The sequence below is a fragment of the Triticum urartu genome, unplaced genomic scaffold (genome assembly GCF_003073215.2).
Source record: "Triticum urartu cultivar G1812 unplaced genomic scaffold, Tu2.1 TuUngrouped_contig_10450, whole genome shotgun sequence".
NCBI lineage: Eukaryota > Viridiplantae > Streptophyta > Magnoliopsida > Poales > Poaceae > Triticum > Triticum urartu.
In genome coordinates this window covers 1-8,219 of record NW_024111319.1, presented here as the reverse complement: position 1 = coordinate 8,219, position 8,219 = coordinate 1, and the positions used below count along the sequence as shown (strand labels likewise).

Below are 8,219 nucleotides of genomic sequence, written 5' to 3'. Positions count from 1 at the left end.
AAAAAGAATACCTTGCTAATTTATTAATACAAATACACTACCAATAAGGTTCTCTTTTGGACAATGAGGTGTCTGCTGGACATATGTTAAGATGAACAGGACCCCCAGCTCGTAGCTCCTGCTCGTGCTGCAGGGCGAGCCTGCATCTCTAGCTCGGCAGCTCTAGCTCCTGCTTGATCAAACATCATTTGTAACATTTACCATATCACCCTGGTTAAGAGGTGAAATATTTACATGAATTAAAATACATTGTAATTGTGCTAGTTGGAAAACAAACGGAAGAGAGATGAGGCGTTCGGCTGCGTGCATTTTCTGTTTGCTTTTTTGCGTTTTCTGTTTGCTAATCATGGTTTAGGCCTGGGCATGGACTCATTGATATTTGCTCATGGGCTTTCGGGCCCTTAATTTAGCTATCCACGTGACCACAACAGTTATTTTGATGGGGTCAGCGACCACTTTTTGCTGGGTTCATGTGAATCAAATAGTAGCTACACGCTGTTGGTTTTGATCTGATGGCTTAACAGGCAGTTAGATCTATTAGTCTAACAGAAAAAAAAGAAAAAGATAATGATAATGAAAAGGCCCCACGCACCAACGTACGTGGGCTTTTTATCCCAACTAAGGCGCCCTGATTGGGGGCACCCAAACCAATTGATGGTTTAGGTTCCCTGTCGCCAACGCTAGATAAAAGGGGGTACGGGAGAGGGTTGGCAGCCTGCGCGATCACAATTCTCGTACAGTTTCACTCCCCTCCCGATATTCTCTTACCCCATCCGATCAGGGGGAGCGCTGCAGCGACGGGAAGACCTACTCCAGCCGCCGCTGCCGTCCCCGGCCAATCCCGGTGGCGTCTTGAAGGAATCAGGACGTCGATGAGAACCTCTGCTTCGACTACATCACGCCTGCACCGAGCAGGCGATCATGTCGACTCCCGTGACGTGTAAAGGATCTCTAAACCCTTTATGTTCATGTTTATTAGGTGATCTAGATGCAATCTGTTTCTGGTAATGGCATCCCATAGATGCATAATTACTCCAACAATGATATCAGTCGCCAATCTTGATTGCAATAGATCCCTACCTTATTGATCAGTAGATCAACATCATGTTTAGATCAATGACATGTTTAGGGTTTTAGGATCAAAATTGAAAGCTTTAGCCCCTGGTTATCCCAATACGCATGCTATTTTTTTATACCCTCTGTACATCATCATGTTGTTTTTCTAATTGCTACGGATTAAGCACTGTCATCTTTTGGTCAATCAATTTTAATTAATCTAAGTTAAGATCTAATGCTCACTTTCATGTTAAGTTGATTAAAATTGATCATGCTTAAGTACTGTTTCGTATGCATTAGCGAAAATATTATGCAGAGGGATACACGCAAGTCAACAGTAGCAACCCCTTATGTTTAAGAACCCTAGAATTCATCCCCAATTCATAAGAACCCTAATTCTGCAATTAGGACTGTTTTTCCCCAAATCAAGTACTAATGCACACGAATTGGAGAAGAATGAGGAGAATCCTCACCTAACGCGCCGCGTCCTCGCCTCTTCCCTTCGGGGCCCGCGCAGCGCCCACCGTTGCGCGAGGGCGAAGACGCCGCGACGCCGCCGTCCTCGGGACGACACGCGAAACGAAGTGGCGCCGCTGCCGCTCTAATGGACGTGCCCTTGTTTGGCCGACGCCGAGCAAGTCGCCATCGCTCCTCATGCCGCGGTGGCCGGCGTCCCTACCCTCCTTGATGCGCCATGTGCACGGACGCTGGGGGCACGCTCGACGGGGGAGCGCGCGGGATTCATCCTGTTGCATGCTCCTCCGGCGAGCGCAGCCGCCGCGCCGCCATGGCCGGCGCGCCTCGAGCCGCCGTCGAACGCCGTCACCGCTCACTGTATGAGCGTGAAATGCGGGGAGTCGCGGGGGAAATGGCTAGGGTTCTGGCCGGGCGGTTGTTTTGTTCCAGCCGTGATCGACGCGGACCGTCGATTTCCATCGAATGGCTGGCAGCAACGCTCAGCTCCGCTGCGGGCCTGGGAGCACTTAATGGGCCATTTTTTGCCACGGGCTTCAGCCCAGGTTGCCTTAGCACAGCGCATTTTTTTTTTCTCTTTACGGTTTTCACTGCTAGGTTGGGCCGCTGTATAACCGTGGGTGTTTTGGGCCATCGCGTTTTTCTGTGTTTTCTAGTGCACTGTAAGTTAACATCTTTTATGTTTTGCACTGTTTAAAACAGAAAATGCCTAAAAATATAATGAACACATTATTATTCTAGGTAAAATTGAACCAACGAGATATTTTGTTCAGGATTTATTATGTGTTTGCATGATGAATTTTTTAGACATCAATTTTTTTTATATTGTTCTTATGTTGATGTCTAAATTGAGAATGAAATGACTCTGGTTTTAATTCGGACCAACATTGTTTTATTATTAGGAGTCATCACTTATGATATTTTAATTTCATGTTTTTTCTGCCCAACGGTGTTTTGACATGGAGTTGAAATTAAAATACATGGCATGTCTATTTTATTTTGCCAACGTAAAATTTCATATTCATGTCAATTACTCATAAACTTTTTCATGTCCATTACAGCTTCCGCTGCGTTTACTGTCGAACCGTTGACAGGTAGTAACTTCCCTCGTTGGAAGAACTCGATGGAATTATGCCTAGCCGTCCATCAGTTTGATTATGCTTTACGGGAGGATAAACCCGTGGCTCCCACTCCTGGTGTCACGGGGTATGCTGAACTAAAGAAAACTTATGATTCCAAGATGGAGATATGAGAAAAGTCAAATCACATTGCTATGCTTGTGATGAGATCATCCATATCACCTCACATAATTGGGGCACTACCCAAGAAAGATACTCCTAAGGAATTCATGGCAGCCCTGGAGGAGCAATTCAAAGGCTCCGACAAGGTTTATGCGCAAGAACTTTTTCACAAGCTCCTTGGGAAGTATAATAATGATGGTGATGTCAGGGCTCACATTTTAAAGATGGTGAATGCTTGTAACAAATTGAAGGCATTACAATGTGAGCTCAATGACAATCTCTTTGTCATCATGATCTTGGACTCCCTCCCTGAAGAGTTTGATCAATTTAAGATTAACTATAACTCTCTTAAAGAGAAATGGACAATCGCGAAGATATCTCCAAGAATTGTCGAGGAAGAAGAGAGGATTAAGAGGCAAGGAAAGGACCAAGCCTTTTTGGTTGGTTCCTCCAAGAGAAAGCACGATGGAGCAAGCTCTTCTAAGCAACAGCCACAAAAGAAGTTCTTTAAGAAAAATTCATCAAACTCATATAAAGCAAAGGAGAAGGTGGACGATAAGCCTAAAGACAACAAGTGCAACTTCTGCAAGCATGAGGGTCATTATCAGAAAGACTGACTGTCCAAAATTTCTCAAATGGTTGATGAAGAAAGGTACTGATGAAATTACTTTCGTTGATGAAATGTTATATATTGATTACTCTATTACCTCTTGGTGGATTGATTCAGGAGCAACTTCTCATGTTGCTAATTCTATGCAGGACTCAAGTATAATCCAAACCATGGCAAAGGGGGCAAGAAGACTTAAGGTGGAAAATGGAGTCGAAGTTGATGTTGAAGCCATAGGGTCAATCACCTTAGAACTCCACACTGGCTTCCGTCTTCATTTAACTAATGTTCTTTACGTCCCTACCTTAAGTAGGAATTTGATTTCTGTCTCTTGCCTAAATGATAACATGTTTGAAAGCAAGTTTGGGAACAAACAATTTGTTTTGAATTATTGTAATAAGAACGTAGGCCTCGGCGTCAGACGTGGCCAATTATATATGTTATCATTGAATGATTCTATCCTGCATGTGAGTGATGTATGTAATATTGAGAAGAAATGAAAGGGTACGAGTACCTCTTCGAAATTGTGGCACCGTCGTTTAGGCCACATTTCGAGGGGGAGAATTGATAGACTTATTAAAAATGACGTACTCCTTCCATTAGACTTCTCTGATGCAGACAAATGCATTGACTGTATAAAAGGAAAATACGCAAAAACGATTAAGAAAGGAGCGGTAAGAGCCACGGGAGTCCTTGAACTCATACACACTGACATATATGGACCCCTTAATGTTAAGTCTATGGATGGTTTTGATTCGTTCATTACCTTCACAGACGACTTTTCTTGATACGGATATATTTATCCTATACGTGATCGATCGGAAGCTTTGGAAAAATTCACAGTGTTCAAAGCCGAAGTTGAGAACCAACTAAATGCTAAAATAAAAGTTGTACGATTATAGGCTGTTTTTAGAGTCCGTATGTGTGGGGAAACAAGAGATAGGGTTGGTTTTGTACCCCTTCCCCAAGGGCCACGAAATTCCCCCCTCTTCCTCCATATATACAGCCCTTAGGGCACCGTTTAGACTTTGGTTTTTGTTTAGATCAAAAGTTCACCATAGTTGCAACTTCGCGTACTTCGTTTGTGTTCAACGACCAGACCAAGGCGTCACAGAACCCCACCTTGATCAATAAAGCTTTCCTCTTATATTCGCAATATCCAAATTGCAATCTTAGTTTCTTGCTTGTTCTTAGTTTGCCTACAGGAAACAGACCTTCGTGGTCAGGTTGATCGTGCTCTGGCATGGTCAATAACCTCTCGGAGTTGGTTTAGCGATTGCTAAGGCACGACGTCCTCGCACGTTCGTAGTCGTATCGTCAAAGTCGATTTCCTCCAAAACAATAGCCACCATCTCATCGAAAGACGGGATGCCTTTGCCTCTATCAGTTACCGAGCTAGAGGCTATGATGGAAGAGCTGGGGTTGAACGAGGATAACCTCCAAGATGTGGTGGTAGAAGATGATGATCTACCAGAGGAAACCATTAGGTGGATGGCAATCGCTCGAGTTCATATGAAAAAGACCTATAGCCAGTACTGGTTTTATTGGACCATGAAGGCAGGCTGGGACCTCGCGCAGCAAGTCAAGATCCGTCCTCTAGAGGACAATCTTTACACCATGCAGTTCATGTGTCTTGGTGATTGGGAGAGAGTAATGGGGGACGACCCATGGAATTTCAAAGGTAAAGCAGTTGTGATAGCGCCCTACGATGGATTTACTCGACCATCGGCGATCGCACTGGACAAGATGGAAATATGGGCTCAAATCCATGACTTCCCTGATGGCTACTTCCCATTGATTAAGTCTTTGTCAGCAACCATTGGTGAGCACATCTACCATGAACCGAAGTCCCAAGACTTCGAGGGAAATTTTGTGCGAGTTCACGTTAAAATAGACGTCGCCGCTCAGTCTCAATTGTGAAGAAGAAGAAGAGAGAGAGAGATATTCAGAGTTAAATATGAGAGATTGGCAGATTGGTGCGCCGTCTGTGGCCATCTAGGTCATCTGCATAAAGAATGTGGCGACGATATTCACCCATCAAAGTCCCTAGTTTTTAAAGACCCGCGAGCTACTTGGTTCCATGGTCCGGTGCGAGGACCGGGAGAAGGAAATGGTGATCGTGGAGGCAGAGGATCTAGTGGGAGAGGTAATGGAAGAGGAGGACAAGGTGCCCGGGGTCAGGGCCAAAGCAGTTAGAGCAAAGAAGAGGAAGAGCTTGAGGATCCAGAAACACTCCCATATGCCGATACGGAGGATTTGACATCCAACAGGAAGTGGGGAGTCACCAATGCTCCACTACTCATTAGTACAAAGCCAAAACACAACCAAGGGGACCACCCCCCCCTGCCGCCTGCCACTGTACCAGCGAGCCCTTCGTCTAAAAAGGACCCGAAGAGAACAAGGATGACCACCAATCCATCTGACAAGAGCAATGGGAAAACTAAAGCTGTGAACACACAAAATGATGCGCGTTTGGCGGGCCCCAATGGTGGGTCGCGCCTAGCGCAATGAGTTGCTCAGTATGGAACTATCGTGGGGCTGGCAAACCTACGACAGTTCATGAACTTCGAGACCTCTCGAAGCAATATGCCCCCTCTATATTGTGTATTCTTGAAACTTAAATCGAGGGCTCACGAGTTGAGAATCTGGTAGGAACCTTAGGGTATGATACAAGTTTTGATGTAAGCAGCTCCGAAAGGAGCGGTGGATTAGGTATCTTTTGGAAGGAAGAAATAAAACTTGAAGTTATTGGTTAATTTGAATATCATATTGATGTTTGCGCTCATGAGATGGCTGAAACCAAGACGAGAATCACCTTTGTCTATGGTGAAGCCCAGGCACAAGAGTGGTACAAAACATGGGATACACTACGTGGCATCGCTGGTACAAGTAGTCAACCATGGGTAGCGATAGGAGATTTCAATGAGGTCCTTCATGCACATGAACACGATGGTATTGGAACAAGGAGCCAAGCATAGATGGATGCTTTTTGTGATGCTCTGTATACATGCGGCCTCGCTGATATTGGCTCAAGGGGCAAGATTGGACATTTGAGAAGAAAGTGGTGGGAGGAACGTACACTAGGGTGAGGCTAGATCGTGGAGTGGCAAACCCGGAGTGGTTGCTAGCCTTCCCGACGGCCACTCTCGAGCATTTAACAACAACTAGCTCAGACCATGTCCCATTAATGTTGCGGCTGCATGGTTCGCATGCATGTAGGAAGGGCCCAAAACCTTTTAAGTATGAGGTTGCATGGGAGCGGGACCCATCGCTCCTGGAGGTGGTGAGCACCGGTTGGACACAGTCATCTGTGGATTCGGTCAAATAGATACACATAAAACTGGGGTCGCTGTCGGATAACCTGACATGGGATCGTGTGCAGTTTGGTAATGTTCGTCAATAAATTTGTGCACTAAAGAAAGAACTCTAGGTACTGCGATGTGTCCCAGGTAGATCTGGTCCGTCAAGTCTCGAGATTAAGATAAATGACCGGCTGGTGGAATTGTTTCATCGAGAAGAAATTCTCTAGAGACAGTTAGCCAGAGTTGAGTGGCTAATACATGGTGACAAATACACTTACTTTTTCCATCTACGTGCCAGGGAGGCGTAGGAAAAACCAGATAAAGGCTTTGCAGCGATTGGACGGACAGATGACAGATGAGGTGGCTGAGATGGAGACAATGACAACAACTTTTTATGGAAACCTATACACCTCTGAGGGGGTGACCGATATGGAACAAGTCCTTGATACTATTCCATGCAAAGTTACACTGGAGATGAATGAGGCCTTGAACGCTCCATACAATGGTGAGGAGGTAAAAATGCACTTTTTCAGATGTTCCCAACAAAGGCACCAGGGCCTGATGGCTTCCCAACCCACTTTTTCTAGCACCATTGGGAAGTGTGTGGGGAGGAGGTTATGAGGTTACAAAGGTGGTGATCAAAATTGTGGAGGGCAGGGAATCAGCCACATGCATTAATAATATAGTGTTGGTTTTAATACCTAAGGTAAAAAACCCTACTCTGTTGTCACAATTCCAATCCCATCAGTTTATGTAATGTGCTTTATAAGATTGCATCGAAGGTGATCTCTAACTGTTTCAAGCTGGTCCTCCTTGACATAATCTCTGAAGAGCAATCCGCCTTTGTCTCAGGTAGATTAATCACTAACAATATTATCACAGCTTATGAATGCCTCCACTTTATGAAGAGAAATAGGGCAAAGAAGCATTAGTCATTTCCATTGAAACTTGATATGATGAAGGCCTATGATAGAATTGAGTGGCCTTACCTCAGAGCAATCATGGTCAAACTGGCTTTTACTGAAGGATGGGTAAATATAGTAATGTCACTGGTCACCACTGTCAAATTTCCAGTTATATTCAATGGGAAGAAGTTGTAGAAGTTTGAGCCATCCCATGGAATCACACAAGTGGACCCCTTATCTCCGTACTTGTTCTTGCTAGCAGTAGAGGGCCTATCGTGCTTGTTAAAATCCAAAAGTGAGTCATCAAACTTAAGTTGTCTCACTACAAAAAAAATACACTTCCATGATGATGCGTGTTTGTCACAGTAGGTCACGTTTTCTGTCATGCATGTACATCCATGAAGATTTTATGACAGAATCAAGATAGTCATACCTGTGCTGTCGTAGAAGTGTTCCATGATATTACCAAAATTATCATCACGGAAGTGTCCACTTCCATGACGATAAATCGCGCGTCATAGAATTGCTTTCGTCAAGGGTAACCGACACGTGGCATCCACCATAACGGGTTGCCGTTAAGCTATCGGATCCCGTTTTGGATCCGATAACCCGTTAACAGCCCGGACCCATCGGG

The 8,219-nt window shown here is 44.8% G+C and overlaps 2 long non-coding RNA genes across 2 annotated transcripts; one reads left to right on the top strand and one right to left on the bottom strand.

The window, feature by feature from the left end:
• Window positions 1–2,585, bottom strand: LOC125526548. Its single transcript, XR_007291768.1, has 2 exons — window positions 1,530–2,585; window positions 1–169 (listed from the first exon to the last, which is right to left on the bottom strand). It is a non-coding gene; the product is annotated as an uncharacterized LOC125526548 (long non-coding RNA).
• LOC125526549 lies at window positions 217–3,824 on the top strand. Its single transcript, XR_007291769.1, has 3 exons — window positions 217–940; window positions 2,592–3,423; window positions 3,531–3,824. It is a non-coding gene; the product is annotated as an uncharacterized LOC125526549 (long non-coding RNA).
• The last annotated feature ends 4,395 nt before the right edge of the window (window positions 3,825–8,219 follow it).